This window comes from Camellia sinensis, chromosome 7, assembly GCF_055761805.1.
Source record: "Camellia sinensis isolate YWXY chromosome 7, ASM5576180v1, whole genome shotgun sequence".
Taxonomy (NCBI): Eukaryota; Viridiplantae; Streptophyta; class Magnoliopsida; order Ericales; family Theaceae; genus Camellia; species Camellia sinensis.
In genome coordinates, this window is record NC_138967.1 from 14,931,638 (window position 1) to 14,954,286 (window position 22,649).

The 22,649-nt window shown below is 34.6% G+C and overlaps 1 pseudogene across 1 annotated transcript; it reads left to right on the forward strand.

Annotated features, from left to right (window-relative positions):
• Positions 1-15,058, forward strand: LOC114284446 (DEAD-box ATP-dependent RNA helicase 58, chloroplastic-like; annotated as a pseudogene). Its single transcript, XR_014335002.1, has 11 exons — positions 1-175; positions 492-608; positions 1,308-1,401; positions 1,772-1,885; positions 2,023-2,146; positions 2,280-2,383; positions 2,762-2,920; positions 3,021-3,089; positions 3,249-3,338; positions 3,582-3,722; positions 14,767-15,058. The product of XR_014335002.1 is annotated as a DEAD-box ATP-dependent RNA helicase 58, chloroplastic-like (transcript).
• Positions 15,059-22,649: the final 7,591 nt, after the last annotated feature.

Sequence of the window (22,649 nt, forward strand, 5' to 3'; positions counted from 1 at the left end):
CTTTGTACGCTTCATTTTAATGATTGGACCTTTCTACCCCTCAAGTTTCTCAACTCCAACTGGGTCCCAATGCTCTCATCCACAGTAGATCTTATCCATCACTCACTCTATCTCTCTCTCTGCGAGCGTCCATGGCTTGTGTCTCTACAACTCAGCTCTACACTCTTTCATGGAGGTTCTCTGTTTCACCTAGACCACAATACCCTAAGGCCATGTTTGTTTGGGCGGACTGGATTAGTATTCCCATGACTAATAGTCCTATGACTACCAATTCGTTGGATTATGTATCCTATTTTAACTAATAGTCAAGTTTAAAATAATTAGTCCGTACTTCAATTGTTTAACCAAATATCGGATTAATAATTTTATTGGACTATTAGTCCAATCCCAAGCTCATGTCCACCCAAACAAACATGGCCTAACTGTACTCGTTCATGGTTCGTTAACTGTAGAAATCGGACTCTCAGCCCTCTATCCAATTCCAATCTCAGGCCTTCACGAGCTTCTATTGATTCTTCATGTGTTGGAATCGAAGCTGATGCCTCAAAGAGGGCTACGACTATCCGAGAACTCTGTGAAGATCACATTCCAGATCATATATTGCGCAGGCGAGTTTTCTTTCATTTTCCTTTTTCTGGGAATTTAATGGGTCTGTTTGGTTCCAGAGAAAATAGGGGAAAGGAAAAGGGAAAGCAATATGAGCTCTTTCTTCTATTTTTTAATTACTAATCAAGGTTTGTTCTTGATTTGCTAATAAAAAATTTGAAACCATAAGTTTTGAGGGTAATCATTTTATTTTCTGGAAAACTAATGGGTCTTACCCAAAAATAAAATAAAATTAAAGAAAGGGGTATGTTTGGTACCTGAGAAAACAGAGGAAAAGAAAAGGTAAGCAATATTACCTCTTCTGATTTTCAACGGCTAGTTAAGGTTCGCTCTATATTTGCAAATCAAAACAATCGAAACTATGAGGTTTGAGTGTAACAATGTTCCTTTTCGACTAGTTCTCTTACTTTCTCAATAACCACTTTCTCAATAACCAAACTTAGTGTAATCAAGTATTTTTCTTTTTCTTTTCTCATATAACTGATTAGTATTGAAGTAGAATGATGAATATATAGACCAATGAATTGGTTCAAAAGCAAGTTTTGGTTTTATTGTTTTCTAGATTGCTTTTAATTTCTTAGTTTTGTGTGTGACGATTGACACACTAGGATTGCAGAAATCTACAATACAAGTCTTTGTGAAATGTGCTGAAAATGGATCGTATGAAGGATACTGATCAGTGTTGGTTTAACTTGATGCAGGGTGAAAGACGTTGGATTTGTTGTGCCTACAGATGTGCAACAGAAAGCTTTGCCAATTCTGCTTTCTGGGCATGATTGCATAGTTCACGCTCAGGTTAATTTGTGCTATTAGACTTATTTTATTTCAAAGTTTGTTTTGGTTTCTTTTACTTGATCTGTGACTTTGTGGAAGTAGTGAAGAAAGATCTTTAGTCCTTCGTAAAATATCCACTACACTATTCAAGTTACATTCACTAACTTTCTATCTGCCAAATTAGTGTAACAACTTACAGATGCTTAGGCTTTTGCTGAAAGGAATATAGTGACACACATGATTGCTTGCAATCTGATGGATTGGTTATATATTGGTCACGGTGTTCATATGTATATTCTTAAATGAAAATAAAGTGGTTGCTTTTTCTGACTCTGTAGCAGTGACAAAGCTAATGTTGTTGATTTTTTTCTTTCTTGATTTGGCCCTCTAGATAGGTTCTGGGAAGACCCTGACATACCTGCTATGAATTTTTTCAGTTGTAAACGCTCAAAGATCAGCAGTGCAAGCACTAATTGTGGTCCCCACTAGGGAACTTGGCATGCAAGTATGAATATTGATGATCACTTATGCAAATATATATATATATATATATATTTTAAGTTAAAAAATTTATATATGATTTGAATCTTACCAGGGTTATGATATGTGCTATTCTTATATTGTGATGTTTTTATAAACAAGGTCACAAAAGTTGCTCGAATGCTGGCTGCAAAACCTGCTGAACTTGGAGAGGAGGCATGCTGTGTTATGGCTCTTCTAGATGGAGGAATGCTGAGAAGACTTAAAAGTTGGTTGAAGGTATCATGTTGGTTTGTATGATCTTACAAATGTTTTTTCTTTACAATTTTTTTTGTCTGGTTGTTTGTTTCCTGCAATAGAAAATTTTTGTAAGAAAATTTATTCATGGAAGCTTGTTATAACTAGCTCTTATTGTCAAGCAGAGCCCCCTACAATACTGGTTGCAACTTTGGGAAGTTTGTGTCAAATGATTGATATGCAAATTCTTAAGCTAGATTCGATGCAGGTGTTGGTAATTGATGAGGTAAGTGAAATATAACTTACTTGGCTTTTGCATATATTATTGATGTGCATGTATGTGTGTGTATATATAGAATACATATATTCAGCATTTGCTAGAAACAACTTCTGCATGAGAACTTTAAATTCTTTTGAATGATCAGAAGAACTTCTTTGAAGTTTTAGACTTTTTTTTTTTTTGGACTTTTCAGTAAGATAAGTGGCTGCCCCTTTTTGTTTGAATTATAAGGTATATTAAGTTAGATGAGTGGGCATTTTTTTACTAAAAGGATCCAATATGTAGCATATTTGGCTTCTCTCATTGTACAGAGCCTCATAAGTTTGAGTCTTTAATGCAAAAGTTCATCACAGGAATTGACATGATATATTTTGTGCCTTCTAGGTTGATTTCATGTTCAATTCTTCTAAGCAAGTCAGTTCGTTTCGAAAGCTTCTAATATCGTACTCATTAAGAAATAACCGTCAGACTATTTTTGCCAGTGCATCAATTCCCCAGCACAGAAGATTCTTATCTGACTGCATTCAGCAAAAATGGATTAAGGTTTGCTGATGGAATCTTTGTTTCTATGTATTCATTATTGGGCTTTAGCTCAATCTGCTTGTTATTGTATTACTTGCATACTTAATCATGTTTCCGACAGGATGATGTTGTTCATGTCCATGTAAACGCAGTTGAGCCAATGCCATCACGCCTGCATCACGGATTTGTGGTAAAAGAATTTGGAACCATGAAACTTGTTCAATTTTTTGTGTGTTTTTTTCCCCTTTTCCCCAGTGTTGCTTTATTTCATATTCAGCTTATTTGTATATATAAGAACCTGTTCTAAACAGCAACTATTTTTTTGATGACATGCTTTGATGGTTATCAGATGTGTGGTAAAAATGAAAGACATCAAACCATGGTATCCTTGTTACAAAGCGATGCACCTCATTCTGCTATAATTTTTGTCAGCACACAGGTTAATTCTGCTATCATTCTCAATCATTTTATTTATTGTTTTGGATATAGGATTGGCTTTACCCAAATGATAAAATTTGACAAATGTGATATCTAACTTCACGGTCTCACTTGAATAATGTGATATTTTTATATCGATATTATATCCTACTTATTGAAGTTCATAATATTCATAGTTTGTGGCAAACTAAACATTGGTGACTCTAGTTAGTAGGTTAATATTATTTTCGAAATTATTTTTCAGTCTGAGAAGTCAAAGAAGGCTGGCCATGCTCCACCAACATCTCTTCTAATTGAGTTGTTGAAGACTTCTCTTCCAAGGTGTTTTGATATTCTTATTCTGGAGGAAGACATGAATTACAATTTGGGAGCAGCTTCGTTATTTGTAAGTACTATTCAGCTCATGGATGCTAGATGTATGTATAACTCTTTATTTCATCTATAGGGGAAAAAATGGGTTGAAAGTTGGATTAGATAAGGTCATCTCTGTATATTATAGTAGTTGATGTTTCTGTGAGAACTAAAATAATCTAACAAAAGAAGAATACCCCTTGCCATGATGTTCAAGCCTTTGAATCTTGTTATTGATTGATCAAGTCTTGAATATATAAACAAAACCACCTACAAAACACTTTCACAGAACCATATGGAAAAATGGAAGGGACTGAGTTTCAAGCCTAATCTATTCACAAAAACATGTGTTTTGATGGTTATCACAAGTATATATAGATAGGCTTGGACTCATGATCCAAGTGTAACTCCTTATAACTTCTCACCATTAGGGAAGTTGTAACGTCCCATAAAACCACTTTATGGGGTAGTGGACATGTTTCACGTTAGTTACCCAATTGTTTACTGATTAAAATATATATAATAATGTAATTAAATAAATAAATAAATAAAACATGTGGCTTATGTGCCACTTTATGGATATGCTTACATTCTCCCACTTGACACATATGATACATTTTGCTGACTTTCGGATAACTAACAAACTGATTATGGCCATTAAATAAAAATACCCATACTTTATAAAGAGACATAATACACGAATCATGGCGGTTATACTCTGTCAAATGAGTATTTCCTTCCATGTATTACGTTGTATGATTCTCTCAACTTTATGTGGTGTCATTCTTTATGAATAACTTCTAATAAGTTATTTTGGGTCCAATGATCCCTATGGATCAATAGTCCCAATGGACTGCATAGCATCACAAGTGCACAAAGTGATGTTTTTCATTAATAATAATCAAAATGTAATTAGAAAACATTATTGAGCTAACCAATCAGTCCATGCCCTCTACGTGTTTTGAAAACACCTTTACTGAAAGACCTTTGGTCATGGGATCTACAACTATCATATCGGTACTAATCTTCACATGGTCTCAAACAGTAAGAAACTTTATGTCAATATGCTTGCTTTGACTACCACTTTTGTTGTTGTTCGAAAAGAAAACTGTAGCCAAATTATCACAGTAAACTCTTAATGGCCTAGAAATCGAATACACAATTCATAACCTTGTGATAAAATTTCTTAACCAAATAGCTTGTGATTTTGCTTCAAAGTATGCTATAAACTTTGCTTCCATTGTTGACGATGCAATTATCGTCTCTTTGGCACTCTTCCATGAAATAGCACTGCCTGCTAGCAGATAGACATATCTTAAAGTGGATTTTCTAGAATCTTGACAACCTGCAAAATCTGAGTCTAAATATCCAACCACTTTAAGACAGTCAACATGCTTGTAAGTAAGCATGTAGTCCTTGGTTCCCTCGAAGTACCTCACGACTTTCTTTGCAGCCTTCCAATGTTCCATTCTTGGATTGCTTTGGTATCTTCCAAGCATCCCAACTGCAAATGCAATGGGAAGTCGTGTACAAACCAGAGCATGCATTAAACTGCCTACGGCAGATGCATAGGGAATGCTAACCATTTGTTCCTTTTCCAAATCATTCTTCGGACATTGACTTAAACTGAATTTATCACCCTTTAAAATGGGTGCTGCATTTGGAGTGCAATCATTCATCCTGAATTTCTCCAAAATTCTTAATGTAGGCTTTATGAGACAATCCTAATGTCCTTTTGGACTTGTCTTTGTGAATCTCTATGCCAATGACATAAGAAGCTTCACCCATATCCTTCATTTCAAAGTTTTGGGAAAGAAATTGTTTAGTATCATGCAACCAACCCAAATCATTAGATGCAAGTAAAATGTCATCCACATATAGAACTAGAAAACTGTGCTTGCTCCCACTAACCTTAAGCTACATTCAGTTGTCCACAATGTTCTCTGTAAAACCATATGAAGTAATAACATTGTGGAACTTTATATACCACTGTCGGGGAAGCTTGTTTTAGTCCATATATGGATTTCTTGAGCTTGCAAACTAAGTGACTATCTTTATCAGAACAAAAACCTTCAGGTTGCTTCATTTATACTTCTTCCTTAAGATCCCCATTTAAAAATGTCATTTTCACATCCATTTGATGTAGCGCTAAATCAAAATAAGCTACTAATGCCATGATAATTCTAAATGAATCTTTCTTAGAAACCGGAGAGAAGGTATTATGATAATCAATGCCTTCTCTTTGAGTAAAACCTATGAAGCACGGACACCTTTCCGGGGTCTACGTATCAGTGTCGGACATGCAGTGGACACGTGTCCGACACTCTCATGAAGGTGTCCCATTTTTTTATTGAATTTTTTGTAGTCAGACAAGTTCGGGACACATTTCAGACACTGCGGGGTAGAAAACATAATTTTGGAAACTTGTAAGTGGGGTCAAATTGTAAAAAACAAAAATTATTACTTTAATCGAAGAGAGACGAAAGAAAGAGCTGTTCGCTAAGGTATGTCTTCTTCTTCTTCTTCTTCGATTCTGTTCTCCTCTTCTCCTTCGATTCTTTTCTTCTTCTTCTTTTCTCGTTCGATCTTTTTCTTTTGGTTCGATCTCTCTCTATATGTCTTCTTCTCCTTCTTTGATTCTGTTCTTCCCTTCTTTTCCTTCGATTCTCTTCTTCTTTTCTTGTTTGATCTTCTTCTTGTTCGATCTCTCTTTGCCTCTCTGTTTTTCAATCAGTCTCTCTTTCTTTGACTTTTTCTTTTCTTCGAAACCTCTCTCTCTCTTTCAAATGTAACCTCTTTCTTCAATTATATATATATATATATTTTGCTGAATGTAAAGTAACCCTCTCTCTCTCTCTCTCTCTCTCTGATTATTTCTTCTTTTTTTTTTTTTTTTTCTAATTAGTTTTATTTGATAGAATAAGTTAGTTTTATTTGATGAAAAAAATCAAATTGTTGACATAGCTGAAATTGTTAATTTTTTTAACATGTGTTTATTAATTTTATTATAGGAATCAATTTTTCATTACCTTTCAATATATATATATATATATATATATATTTACAATTTTGTGACATATAATAAAAATAATAATTATATATTAAGCGTGTTCCCCATTTTTTGAATTTTGCGTGTCCATGTCATGTCACGTGTCCGTATCCGTGCTTCATAGAGTAAAACCCTTAGCTACAAGTCTGGCCTTATGTCATTCGACGTTGCCATTTGAGTCTTTCTTGGTCTTCTAGACCCATTTATAGTCAACAGCTTTAATTCCCTTAGGCAACTCCACAATTTACCAAACTTGATTCTTAGCCATAGATTCCAACTCTTCCTTCATGGCATCATACCATAATTTAGAATCATTCCTATTCTTGGCATTGGAAAATGAAATAGGATCATCCTCAGGTCCAATGTCAAAATCAAACTCTATTAAGTATACAAACTAATCACCAGAAATTGCGGACTTTCTAGCTTGTGAGGATCTCCTTAATTTTGTAGTCTCAATTGGGACTTGAGCTACAGGGTCTATGTTGACTTGTTCCTCTTGTGGTGGAAGTTCTTAAATTTGTTGATCTTCAAGGATATCAGGTTGATTATCCTGAAAGACAACCAATTCGCCTATATTCATGGGTGTTGTATCTGGATCCCGTGATTCATCCCACTCTATCTTTCGAGGATAACTACCACTAGGGTCAACTTCCTTAATAAACTTAGCATTTTTTACTTCAACAATTCTAAGTGAATTTGAAGGGCAATAAAATCTGTAGCACTTGGAGTTTCCTGCACAGCCTATGAAAAAACCTCTAATTGTTCTGGGGTCTAATTTCTTTAAATGTGGGTTATACACCCTCACTTCAACTGGACAACCCCAACCGTGTAAGTGTCTTAAACTTGGCTTCCATCCTTTTCATAACTCAAATGGTGTTTTGGGAACAACCTTTGTCACGCCCTCAAAAAAATAACATTAAACCCATCAATATAAACATACCTTTATATACAAAAGATCCACATTCCCTCAAATAATCAGAGTACTTCATTACAAAAGTATTACACGTTAACAACAAAAGTAAATGCCGCCCTACGGGCTTACAGCTTTCCAAGTTATCACTTGGTTACAAAAGAGAGTATTAACTCGGTTACACATTAAGCCCTTGGCTTGAATTTACATGTAATACATCAAAAGAAAAATAAGGCAACAAAAGTATGTCTTGCCCTTAGCCTCCCAAGCTATGTCCTTAGAGGCGGCATGCTACCTCTACCTGAAAATGATGTTCCCATATAGGGTGAGCCACAGCCCAGCAGAGATATACTAAACCAACTATGAACAATGATTAAAAGATTAGCAACTGATAGATGGTCGATACTTACACTTCCATTTACATCTTATTTCAATTCCATGACAACCAAACCTATGTTACAATTCACTTTTCATTTCTTATTCAACTTTGAGTTTGAAAACAGGGTTCAGTACTCTGGCCAAAACATTTTGATGAGATTATAGTTCATCACTAGAATATTTTCAAAATTCACGGTGGATACACATTTTGGTGTTGTATCAATAACACATAAACTACTTCCATACTTCACAAACGATGATGATATACATTTTAGTGCTATATCAAATCAAACAGACTTTTCAATAGATAAGCATATGAGCTATATCACTACTACAACAGATAAGCATATGAGCTATATCAACATTCCAATAGATAAGCATATCACACATCAACAGACAAGCATATTAGCTGTATCCACACTTCACTAGACAAGCATATGAGCTGTATCTACACTTCACTAGACAAGCATATGAGCTGTATCTACGGAGTTCATCCCCCATCTCCTCCCAATCCTATCCGGTTTAGAGGTACATTCCCTATCTTCCCCTAAACCGTGGAGTACATCCCCCATCTCCTCCTCTACACAATGCATATAAACACAAAGGTTCTATACACAATATAACGCATGTAAACACAGAATCACATACGCAATCAATCAATACATAAAGTTAATGTATTCTATCAACCGTTATACTCTATGACACATCCGATTGATTAGTTTTAGTTTGCCTAATCATCATGTATTGTCTACAACAATCAACACTACCCTCCACCGGTAGCCCAAAGCAATTATTTCTAAGCAGGAAATAAATGCACAAATAGATAATATATCAACATTTTCAATTCAATTCCTCGTTTTCTTCAATTAATTATATGCATTAATTAATTTAAACCAATTAGGGCAAATTACCATAATTCACAAAACAACCCTAAGGTTCCATTTCCATCAATGTACCAACATTAATCTCATTTCTCTATGCCTAACATGCATATAGGTTTATATATTTAAAACCCCGACTTTTGTAAAATTACACAAAAGCCCAAACTTTCTCAAAATTACCCAACAACCCCCAACATATCAAAATGCTAAAATTCAAAGACAAAGCTCATAAGATGGAGTAGGTTATCCCTACCTCGAATGATGGGGCTCAACGAAGAAGATGAAGAAACGGAAATGCTCCAAATCCCGAAATTTTCAGATTAAAAGATAGCCCTCGACGATCAACACAACTTTTGTAAAGGCCCAAGGTGAGAAAACAACTCCTACTAGATCAATCCGAAGAGAGAAGTTAGGGTTTTAGTGAGAGGAGCTCTCAAAATACCTTTTTGGAAAAGTAGGAGAGAGAAAGGATGTTGAAAAGTGAACAAAAAGGTCGGATCTCGGCTTTATATAAAAGTCGCCCCGCTCGAGCGTCCAAACCCCGCTCGAGCGTCACTCACAGACTCCCGCTCGAGCGTCAACAATCCCGCTCGAGCGGCGGATACACACTCCCAGAACTTTTACAGAACCAGGTCTCCGCTCGAGCGTCAACCCTCCCTGCTCGAGCGTCACACAACATCCCGCTCGAGCCTCAAAACTCCCGCTCGAGCGCACAACACTGCAGAGGAGATACTGGAAGATGGAAAACTACGCTCGAGCGTCGAAAACCCCGCTCGAGCGGACAGACGACAACGAAGGGCCCGCTCGAGCGTCAAAATCCCCGCTCGAGCATGAAGGCCAAAATCTGGGCAACTACTCTTGGTTTCTAAGTCCAACCAACCTGTAACAAACTCGCCCAACACAACCCAAGACTCGAATGCAAGGAGTAAAGGATGTAAACAAGATATACACGACAACCAACTCCGCGGAACCTAAGTCCGGATACAACAGTTAAAGAAAAGGGGAAACCGGGATCGCTATAACCTTGGATGGAACCCTGTTTAAGATATATACAACGGTTTTCAAAGCTTCACTCCACAAATTTATAGGTACATTAGAATAACTAAGCATGCTCCTTACCATGTTCATAAGTGTTCAGTTCCTTCTTCTAGCAACACTATTTTGTTGTGGTGTGCCAGGCATTGAATATTGTACAATAATGCCTTCTTCCTTAAGGAACTTAGCAAATGGACCTAGTAATTGTCCCGATTCTGTGTACCTCTCATAATATTTTTCACCCCTGTCTAACCTCACAATTTTAATTTTCTTTTCTGTTTGTTTCTCTACCTTTTCTTTATAAACTTTAAAGGCATCAAGTGCCTCGGCCGTATCAAACAAGAGGTAGAGATACATGTATCGTGTATAGTCATCAATAAATGAGATAAAATATCTCTAAGCATTCAGACAATGTGGAGTAAATGGTCCACAAATATCAGTGTGTATGATTCCAAGAATTTCCTCACTCCTTTTGGCATTTTTACTGGTCTTGTTGGTCTGTTTTCCCTTTATGCAGTCCACACAAATACCAAAGTTGGTAAAATCAAGAGTTGGAAGGACTTCATCATTAACCAACCTCTTTATTCTCTCAATGGAAATATGTCCCAATCTCCTATGCCAAAGTATAGAGGAGGACTCATCGACAATATTACGCTTAATGCCAATATCACCATGCAAGGTTAAAAGACTTTGTTCAAAAATAGGATCCAAATTTAATTTGTACAAACCATTAATTAAAGTACCAAATCCTATAGAAACAGAGTTTTTAAACAAACTAAAATTTGAACCAACAAATTGAAATTCAAATCCAAACGATACTAGTCTAGAAACACAAATTAAATTTTTAGAAAACGATGGAATATAAAAAGTGTTTTCAAGATCTAGAACAAAGTCATTCTTTAAAACAAGTCTGAAAGTTCCCATAGCTTCGACGTGTGAACGCATCCCATTACCTGAATAGATGCCTTGTTCACTTCCCGCCGGTTTCCTTAGGCTGAGAAAGCCCTACATGGTATTAGCAACGTGAATTGTAGAACTCGAATGAATCCACCAATCATATTGATGAGTATTAACAAAATTAGATTCATAACACGAGATATGAGATTACCTTTCTTCTCGAGCTATTTCTTATACTTGGGGCAGTCTTTCTTCATGTGACACTTTTTCTTGCAAAAGAAGCATACATCCTTATTGCCATGATTTTTGGATGGCACTTTACCAAGCTTCTTCCATTTTGGATCACCTTTTTCCTTTTTCCATTGCCCTCCTTTACATGTTGCTAATTGAGCACTTTCCACTTTTTCATGCTTCAATCTCTCCTCCTCTTGAACACACATGGTCAAAAGTTCATTGGTAGACCATTTTTTCTTCTGTGTGTTGTAAGAAATTTGGAATGTTCCATATTCCATAGGAAGAGAATTGAGTATGAAATTGATGAGGAATGACTCAGAAATCTCAGGGTGTGTTTGGTTTGTTTTTGAGAGAGTGATTTTCAAAAAAAAAAATTGGAGAGAAAGTTTAAAAAATAATTTGGTTTGTTTGGTTGTATATTTTGAAAATAGTTTGGGAGTTTGGAGTGATTTGATATTTTGTTATAATTGAGTAGATGTGTGTGAGAGAAAAAGTGATTGATTGATGTGTTAAGAGAGAGTGATTTTGGAAATTTTTTGAGAAAAATCACAAACCAAACAAAATTTTGAAATTTTTTTTCAAAAACAACTCTCCCAAAAACAAACTAGACAAGCCCTCAATCTCTAAGGACTTAAGACGAGCTGCAATGTCCCTCATTTCCATAATGTGCCCACGTACACTCCTAGAATTGTTGTGCTTCATGCCTGATAGATTGTTCATTAGAGTGCTTGCCAATGCCTTGTCAGAACTAACAAATTGCTCTTCAATAGCCCTTACGTAGTTTTTGACCTTATCAGATGGTGGGATTGAGCCCCTAATACTCTGGCTGATATGTGACTTTATGAGCATTAGGCTTAAGTGATTAGATCGCTCCCACTTGTCATAAGCTTTTTTTTTGCAACGAAATTCTCCATAAGCATTCTTTTCTGCAGCGGAACTCTTGTCCGTGGATTCAGGAGGTTCATCCACACGGAGTGACAGATTGAGGTCCATGCACCCTAATGTCAAATGGATTTTGTCCTTCCAGCTGAAAAATTATCACCGTTCAAGAATGGAATACGAGAAGACTCATTAGACAGTATAGAGGTAGAAATCACTGCAATTACCAAGAATATCATTAATGCTTTGAAACAATAACTATAGTCTGAATCAACCAATGTTAAGTTCAGTAACAAATCTAAACCTTCTTGTGGGTAGAGGTCATTAATTGTATTAGATCTGCTATTACTTTATAATAAAACTAATGGATTTGGAAATATTCAAGGAAAAGAAAACTCATTCCTGTGGGTTTAGAGCGTCCAATCCCTTTAATACCCAATCCATTATTTTATTCCAATTAAATTTCATAGATAACTACTTTCTTGTGAGACCAAGAAATTATATATAAAACATAATTGCAATATAAAAATGTCAAATTAATTTTTAACTTTATGTGATCAAAATATTGATGATTACTACATCTTTATGTCTTAAGATGCTGGGGCTACTCTTAAAACAAAATTTTTTGTTTTTTATTTTTAATTATGGCATAATTTATTAATGTGAGCAAATCCTTATGATTAGAACCAGTACGTAATCTTTTAATGCACATAATGTATAATACGTGCAATTAGAGTAATATCACATGAAAAATCCCAAAACCCAACACATGTAATTCAACCTTATACTAGAAAAAGTTGGACCAAAATAAATTCCATAAGTCCAACACAGTGTACACATGCTCTTATTTCACATAAATTTTCATAGCATAAATAATCTTAATACATGTAATATGATATTACACTATACTAGAGAGCATGTCAATGAATATGAAAATTTATAAGACTTTAAAGGATATGTAAAATAGTTCACTGTATGAAATTCAAATGAATTTACTTACTATTTAAACATGCAATTATAATAAACAAAATATCCTTAATATCATGTCCTTATAAAAATCTAGAAATAAATTTAAGTCTTTTATGCCTTTTAAAATTAAATGAATAAATCCAAATAAAAGCATGAGAATTTTTAGATTTTATACAAAATGGTCTTCAATATGTGTCAATTAATGAAAACTCATACTTAATGACATACAGTAGGTTTCCGAAACATAGCAAATTTAGAATAGGAACACTTCAAAGTTAATGTAAACACTACTATTACAGAACAAGATGAATTCTATTGCCTCTAATTAATATACATCAAGCAACAATTCATCTTTAATAGTGTGAAAAACAATCCAGCAAGTTTCAGAAACCCTTTTTTTATTTATTTATTTATTTTAATTTTACTTAGCAAGATAGGGAAGAGGTGCTTGAATAAAACCAACCCAAATATCTTTGATCATTAGGCTAAATCAATTTCAAATAGTGAAAAAGTAGAAGTCTGCGGATGGATATTAAAATAATTTCTTGTTTTTGTTTCCCTGAGACTCATATCACAGTTCACATAACAAAGTTCTATGCTATCAAGGATAAAGACAAAGCCATGATTATAAGCAGGGAACATGTTTTCACAATATACGGGTAACATCAAACAAAGTGAAACAGAGGATCATGACGGACATAGATACTATTAGGATCAAACAAGATTTGACCCCCATAAAATTACAATAATGCTGAATAACAGAATAGAAGGATGCTCTGATACCAATTGTGAGAACTAAAATAATTTAATAACAGAAAAATACCTCCTGCCATGATGTTCAAGCCTTTGAATCTTATTTTTGATTGATCAAGTCTTGAATATATAAACAAAACCACTTATAAAACACTTCCATAGAACCATATAGAAAAGTGGAAGGAATAGAGTTTCAAGCCTATTTTATTCACAAAAACGTCTGTGTTTTTATAGTTATCACAGGCATATATAGATAGGCTTGGACCCATGATCTAAGTGTAACTCCTTATAACTTTTCACCATCAAGAAGTTGTAACTTCCCATGAAACCACTTTATGGGGTAGTGGACTTGTTTCACGTTAGTTATCCAATTGTTTACTGATTAAAATATATATAATAATATAATTAAATAAATAAATAAAACATGTGGCATATGTGCCACTTCATAGATATGCTTACAGTTTCAATATCAGATTAGAAGATTAGTTCAAACGGGGCCAACATATCATAGATAAGGTTGAAAACTAACTTGTAAGTGATGCCGAATGGGCAACATAATTAATCCATTCAATCTTTCTAGTGACATGATTAATCAAAGATAAGTTTGTAGACTAGAAGAAGTTGGATTAGGCCCTCATTTTTTAACATAGCCCAAGGCTGGCCCTATATGGGCTTATCATGTGAATAATAACATACAAAAGTTAACATGACAAAATGAAACTTGTTTTTTATTAATTAAATGATAGAATTGTTCTATGAAAAAAAATCCCAAGCCACGTCTCCTAGATTGCCTTTGTGGCATACCACTAGCAAATCACATGTAAGATTAGTCGCTTTGGGAACTGGTTTGAGCTAGAGGAATGACACGTTTTCTCTTTTCTTCTTCTTTTTTTTTTTTAATTTAAATTTTTTTTACAAGACAATTCCGTTCATTTTGGTTTTGGAAAACTTGGTGGTTGTTGCATTGTTTGTTCTGTGACATCTATTGAAATTAGGCTCTTACCCTTCCCTTTTCTTTTCCCTTCACAAATTCCTACAAAAATCCATGATCCAAACATAGCCTAAATGTTTGTTATCCGCTTCTTGAATACAGGAAATGAGACAAGGAAGAAGCTATCTTCTTGTGGCAACAGATATAGCAGCCAGAGGAGTTGACCTTCCAGAGACAAGCAATATGTACAACTTTGATCTGCCAAAAACTACAGTGGATTACCTTCATCGAGCTGGGAGGACAGGTAGAAAAACATTCTTGGGCAATAAATGTTATGTTACTAGCATTATAACATCAGAAGAGCGGTTTGTGTTACAGAGATTTGAAAATGAATTGATGTTTCAATGTACTGAGGTGTTTCTATAAATTCAATTTTAGTTTCAGTTTCATTCAATATTAGCTTCATCCGTCTCATTCTTCTCTCCATTGTTTTCAAATCATCAATCGAATCATGAATCATTTTGCTAAAATCAAGAACATGAATTGTAAGCTTCATTTTATTTAGCATAATATATAATTATATAATACATATAAAAATACACACACTGTTTAAAACAAAATAAATATCATAACAAAATTGTATATATGTATATACATATAAAACCATGATGTCATTTCATGTATTATGCAAATATAATTGAAATTATAGTGAATAGAAATTAAATTAAGATTTCGCGGCATGAATTGAATTGTTTTGATTGAAACTCATATCGAATCATGAATCCTAGGAGTTTAACTACCATGCTTCTCTTCCCTTCTGCATCTCTGCCTTTCTGTCTTCTTTTTCCCCTTAGGTTCTAGTTATCTGAATTCCTTCTCCAGTTCTCCTGTGGTAAGAAGAAATATAGTTTGATTTTTTGAAATTTAATTTAATTTTAATATAATTGAAACATGGAGAAACGAAAAATGGTGCTAAAGATGTGTTTGGCAGGGTATTATGAAAATTATTCTTCAAAAAGTGTGTCTTAAATTTTTCCAAACAACATTATTTTTGAAGGATGTTCAAAATCTCCCTTTATATTTGTCATGTTGGTATAAAATGATAATTTGCATTAATACAGAACAAGAAGGGATATATGCATGTTAGTATACTTGAGTGTATCAAGTTCTTTACAACCTTTGCTTCCATCGTCAGATACAATGCACGTATCTCACGATATCCTCACTTCCCACTCGAATGGAGCCAAAATCAAAAAACAAAAAAACAAAGAAAGAGAAAATGATGGTGATGCTCATCATATCATAACTCCGTCTTTGATTGTTGAGTTTTTCAATATGATGGTAATACCCAAACGATTATAAAACCCTTCTGAGGATCTATCAGCCTCTTATATGCCCTGATAATTCATATAAAAACAAAAAATTAGCTTTACTGGGTGTTTGAAATCTTGAAATTTTCTTTTCTCCTCCATTTTCTTGACAACCAAAGAAAAAGTCCCAAGGTCATTAACCACCATTTTTATCCTGAAATCATTGGTCTTTTCTATATCTCCCACAACAAATTATTTCAAGAAACATACCTCTGAGTTTGCAATAACAACATTCTTCCTGATTCTAGCATTCTTGTCAATGATGCAGTCTCTGCATAAGAACATACAGATGACCATTAGAGACCGGAAAAGTTGTAGAAAATGATTTTCCAGGAAAATAATGGAAGTGGAAAAGTCTAAGTTAGTCTGTACTTGATTCTTATATTTTCTTCTATTCCAATCGGAAGGCTTCCCTCAGCTAACATTGCTGCAATTTCAGCATCGGTTTCATAGTTGTCTGCACCAAGTATTACTGTGTCCTACATCATCATCATGTTCCAACTTATTTTAGAGAACATAATGAAATATTGATCGTGCAACGAAGAAAATAATAACCATATTTAAACGATGAAATGATATTTGCACTGAACTAAAGAAATGAAATCCATTTCATAAGATGTAATGAGAAAGTTTCTATATTCTACATAAAACCTGTTAGTGTAAATTGTTTATGTAATTCTGCAATTATGAAGTCAAGAATATAGTCATCTATGAATCATGAGTAGACCTTTAAGTGCACATTGGAGTTTATCCGGCAACAGATCCCAACAACTGCTCTATAACGCAGTTAGTTAAGAAACTGCAATGAGATATGATTGAATCAACAATCTGCAACAAATATTGGAAGAAAAAAATATTTAGTTTTCATGAAAAAAATGGTGGCATATCTAAAAGCAGAACACTATATACTGATATCCCTTCACAAGTCCAAGGAAATGTAAAAGTGCAAGGAAGATTACAGAATGTAGCTATCCCTATGCCGAGGATAACAAACACTGACAATTTAATTAAAATAAATAAATAAATTGAGATACACTCAACTCCAAGTCAAAAAAATCTTTTTTGATTGGATGGAAATGAATGAAGAAATACTCATTTGTCATTGTACAAGCACGAAACATTCTTCTCGTATAATCCTGTTGATTAAGTCTGTGCTCCTTCGTACGTCGTCGTTTTACTTCCTGAAAACACAAATGTGAGCTAGCTGGCGGGCGTGTGCCGGATACCTCTCCGATGCCTAAGTCAACAAAATAGACAAATAGGCAAAAAGCTCTGTGTATTCGAGAATCAAAGTTGTGTTACCTCTCCATAGGTGATGTTATGAGCTTTTATAGGTTCCGCATGGCACAATCCTAGTAGGACTCTTATTCCTCCATGCAGAGTCCTCCTAGGAATCACACTCCTGAAAGATAATGCTTATCTTTCAACACCCCCCTCACTGCTTAAACCAAGTGAGATGGTTTTACCTTGGTGGTATGACAAAATGACCGAGATAAAATAGCCATGCTAAACTGGTTGAAATGACCGAGCTCTAGTTAGCTCGGTTCTCTCCGCTGTTACTTGTACTTCGGTTTCACCTGTTGAGACCGTGCTATCCATAGTGTGCCTAGACCGAGCTATTCAATAGCAAGGTCCTGAGAAAAGGCCCAAAATACCTCGGCTCAATGTGGTCTGACCGAGCTAACTGTCGCCACTCTGACCATGCCGACCGAGCTAACTACAAAGCTCTCTTGGACTGGGCTAACTTCAAGCCCTTTTACTCAGTCCTTACTGTGGCCCACAGAGTGGCCCATTACCCAGCTCGGCCCAATTTACATATAAATTTCCCTCTCAGTCGTATATTAAATCTAAAACTTTGATTCTTCCGAGAATTTGTATTACTTTATAATGCATACAAAACTAAACCATGGTTTATACCAAGCAATTTACTTCTTTAATTTAAATGAAAATGTTAGTGAAAATAAAAAAATAATATCGAGCAAAAAGGGTTATATCATCAAATAGAAAAAAAAAATTTAAAAAGAAAAGAAAAGAGTTAAAGAATCAAAATCAAAAAGAGAAAGAAACCACAAGCCAAAGAGATTTTAGATCAAATGCACAAAATAGAATTAAAACCGCCGTGTTTTTGCAAAGAATTGGAGCACTTCATATTTAAACCACTATGTTTGACGTGAAGGACAAGCCAATTTCCCTTTGGTGCTCCAACCGGATAGGTTACCATACATAGGGAAATCATTGATGGTCCATAATAATGCGGCACTCAATTGAAAATTCTGGCCATTTGATGCATCGTATGTCTCTACCCCTATCTTTCATAACTCCTTTAACTCATTTATCAATGGCTGTAAAAACACACCAATGTCAAATCTGAGAGCCCCAAGCCCAAGAATAAGCAAAGGCATCATAAAAAATGGATCCTTCATACATTTCCATGGTGGTAAATTGTATGGGACAAGAAAAACTAGCCATATGCTATATGAGTTACTCATGTTTCCAAACAAGTTAAAACCGTCGCTAGCTAGTCCAAGCCTAACATTACAAGGATCTTTGGCAAAGGACTCATGCTTTTTGTCAAAATATTTCCATGCTTCAGAGTTAGCCGAATGACGCAATACATTTTCCGTCTCTACATGTTTATCCTTGTGCCACTTCATATTAGCAGCCATCTTCTTTGATATGAATAGCCTTTGTAGCCTTGGTTTTAAAGGAAGTATTGCAGAACCTTGACAGGGATCTTTTTACCTCTACCTTTATGAACTTTGTATCTTGGCACTTTGCAAGCAGGACACTCGTCTTCATTTTCATACTCCTAAAAAGTACACAATCGTTCTTGCATACATATTTTTTTTGATAGTCGAGGCACGAATCTCGAATTATTTGTTTAGCCTCATTGTAAGAGTACGAAAGCGTTTCACCAATGGCAAGCACCTAACATCGTAAGTGATTTGTTGCTCCATCTATTAAATATCTTTAGATGTAGCAACTTAATCATGAATGACAGTTTGGAAAATCGTTGGCAATCCAGATACAAATCTTGCTCTGCATCCCTCATTAATCTTGAAAATTTATTTGTTTCTCCACCGCAACTACTAGGTAAATCAGGATTACGACTATTAGATGTTTCTCTCACGTAACCAAATGTGGTTGTTCCACTTCGTATGTCATGAATAACTTCTCACACCTCAGTATTGGGGCTATTTGACTTCTCTGTCACATCGTTGAGATATTCGTCATTTTCATTTTGTGAGTCATCATTGTCAGTCAACTCAAAGCCTTCCTCATGATACACCCACCTAGTGTAACTTGTGACCACCCCATATGCATATAAATGAATTTCAACTTCCTCTATGATCTTTTGAATATGGTTGTTGCATCTATAATATAGACACCAAATCTTATCCACCCCTGGTTTCATATGATCACGAGCAAACATGATAAATTCCCTCACCCCATCAATGTATTGAGGTGACCTTCTATTATAAAGTTGCATCCAACTCCTATCGATGGTGCAAAAGAATGCTAATGAATTAGCAGTAGGTTTGATCAAAGCATAACAAAAGGGGGAAAAAATATTTGAAATAATAAAATTGAAGAGGTGAGTGGACTAGCTAGGAGTTGTAGGGGTGACTTACAACTATGGTGGTGCTAGTGAAATTGAAGAGAGATTAACGATAGAAAGATAACAATGGAGGGGGTGGTGGTGGGCTCAAGGGATGGTGATTGACGATGGTGATAGATGATGATTTGGTTCGCTTCGTTGTCGCAGATGCTAGGGATGGCGTGCGATATCGTGGCGTGTTGTGACTGTATGCAATGATTTAATCATGACAGGGGCAGAGGTAGGATTTCTTAATTAGAGGGACCAAATGGATAATATAAACGTTGACTTAAATAATAATAAAAAAAAATGTTCACTAACTATAACCATCTTTGAAGCGGCAAAGATTAAAATTATTTATACTAACACTCTGATATAACAAATAGTGTGTTACCGTAAAACTAACACTATGATATAACAAATATGCATAAGGTCAGCCTTGACTTTTATAGAGTCCTAGGCATCCTTTTACATATTTATCCTTTAAAAAAGAAGTTTGAGGAATATGGAAATAGCAACAAAAAATAAAAAAAATAAAAAAATTAGCTAGTATACACCAAAGTTTACTTGCACACCGTTTCTAGATGAGGAGGAAATCATTATAAGAATTCAAAAGGACAAGATATTGGTCATGTTGCATTATGGATTAACAAATTCCAATTTACAATAATAAAAAAGTGTAAAGCTAAAATACCAAATAAAAATTGAATTTAATATCACTTTTCTCTTATTTTTTGTTGTAAAATTGCTAATTAAGCTTGTATACCCTAATTTATCTGGCATATCCTTCTCCCAACAACATTCATATATAATTTATTATTTTAAATTTGGCCCAACCAGGATTTTGTTTTAAGTCCTTCAAATTGGATCTCAATATTGTGTTGGATCTTATTTTAATATCTAATAGTATAAAGAACTAAGGAATTTTGGGGATCTTATTTTCATCCAAGTTTTTGGGTCCGAAGGAAAAAGCCTTTCTTGCCTTTGCCCAAGGCAGGGCCTAAGAGTGCATTTTTGGCATGTGTGCACCTTTTGTCCTTAGAGGTGTCGCTAGTTCGTTGGGGGTGTTGTGTTGCTCATAGAAAAATAAGAGAAACAGGAAACTAGGAGCTAGGGCTTAAGATTTTTATTTTTTATTTTTAATTTCATCCCAAAACAACATGGTTTTGGATTAATTAAATCTCAACTAGGGGATTGGGTGAGGGCAATGCCGACTCTGAGTTTTTCTAGACCCAAAGCGAACGATAAATATAGGACCTTTCATACATATTTTAAAAAAAAATGGTACTCACAAAAAGTTTAATAAATCTTGCTTAAATCTATAACAAAGTTTATAATAATTTACTTTCTTAGAATTCTGATTGGCCTGTTTGATATAATTTATCAAAAATTACTAACGTCATCGTCATCATAATTCTAACAGTTAACTTGATCCTCAATCATAACAAATTCAATAATCAATAAACATAAAATAAATAATAAAAAATTGGGTAATCATAATAGTAAAAAAAAAATTATAATCATCATCAAGCAAATATTTCATTAAGCAAAAACTTGAAACCTATTTTATATAACAAATATGATATGAAACAAGTAACAAGAAAATATTAAAAGTATATAAAATGTTCACAAATATGATTATAGTTCTCTATTAATTTCAAAAAATTTAGATGAATAGTTCCATAAAATTAATAAATAAATAAAATAGAAAGGGAAAGAAAATACCTTCACTATTTGTGACAAATGAAAGTTGTAAGAAGATCAATAATGTTAGACTTCAATTAATCTTCGGGTGTTGTGTGTGGCTTTCTTTGCTCTAGGGCTTAGAGCTAAATCTCTGTTTCCTGCCCCCCCCCATCATGCTGACAAGGAAGATTCAAGTCGTGGAGAGTCATCTAGGGCACCAACAGCGGTCATAGCCTCATACGACAAAGAAGCTAAATACATGATGGTTGACCGAGTCATTAGAAGACCTGGAGTACCTCCTTACACTGAGTACCTAGTAAAATGGAAGGGACTACTTGAAAGCGAGGCTAGATGGGAGCCAGCCGATGCTTGGTGGCAATTCAAGGAGCAAATACAAAAGTTTCACGAGGAGGATGCGACGAGGACGTTGCTAGCATAGGTGGGGGAGAAATGTCACATCCCTACAGAATTCTCCAAAATATTCAGAGGGGACCATGCAAAAAAGAAAGGCTAATAGAAGAATCTAGAATTCCCTAACAAACTTTAGCACATGTCAAGACTATGGAGAATTCTAGAAGGACCTAGGGACATATAATTAAATATTTGTATAAATAGTTCTAGAAGGCATTTTAGAACATTTTTGTAGCTTGTAAAGAAGGCTTCCATGGGAAGCTTCTATACATGACATTTTCTTGAGAGTTTTAGAATGCTCCTAAGGAGCCTATAAATAGGGGAGGAGCTCATTTGCTCTAAAACATCCAAGAGTTGTAAAGCTTTCTCAAATTGAATACAAGACATTCTCTCAAACTCTCTTTGTCTTCCTACTTGTCAAGTAATACAAGTCATTTCAATTAGTAAAATTTGTAAAGTTTATCACTAATTTGTAAAGGTTTATATAAATAGACCTAGTTTGAAGAATCAACTACTCTGTCTCGGATAATGCCCAAAACCCATTGATGTAACTCCGTTGAAGCTCAAAGCTTAAACTTCAATGGTGATCAAAGAGAGAGAGAAGACGAAGAGAGAAAGGGAAATGACAGAAATAAGGGAGGTGGTCTCTCTGCCAAAGAGAAGACAAGTGAAAGCATATGGCCTCCTCCACAAAGCGAAATTCGACTTAGAGAATCCTTATCAGATTATCTAAATTTTACCTTAAAATATTATTAAAAAATGCATTCCTTATTTTAAAAATCACTTTTTCATTTACTTCCCTTAAAAGACTTCCTATTTTTTCCTATTCTATTAATAAACTCCCTATTTTTTCTCTATTTTATTAAAATATAATTTTTATTTATAAATTTTTAAAAAATAAAAATCATAAATGTGTACTGCAGTCCATAAACAAAGCAAAGTAAAAAAACAAAAACAATATATATATATATATATAAGGG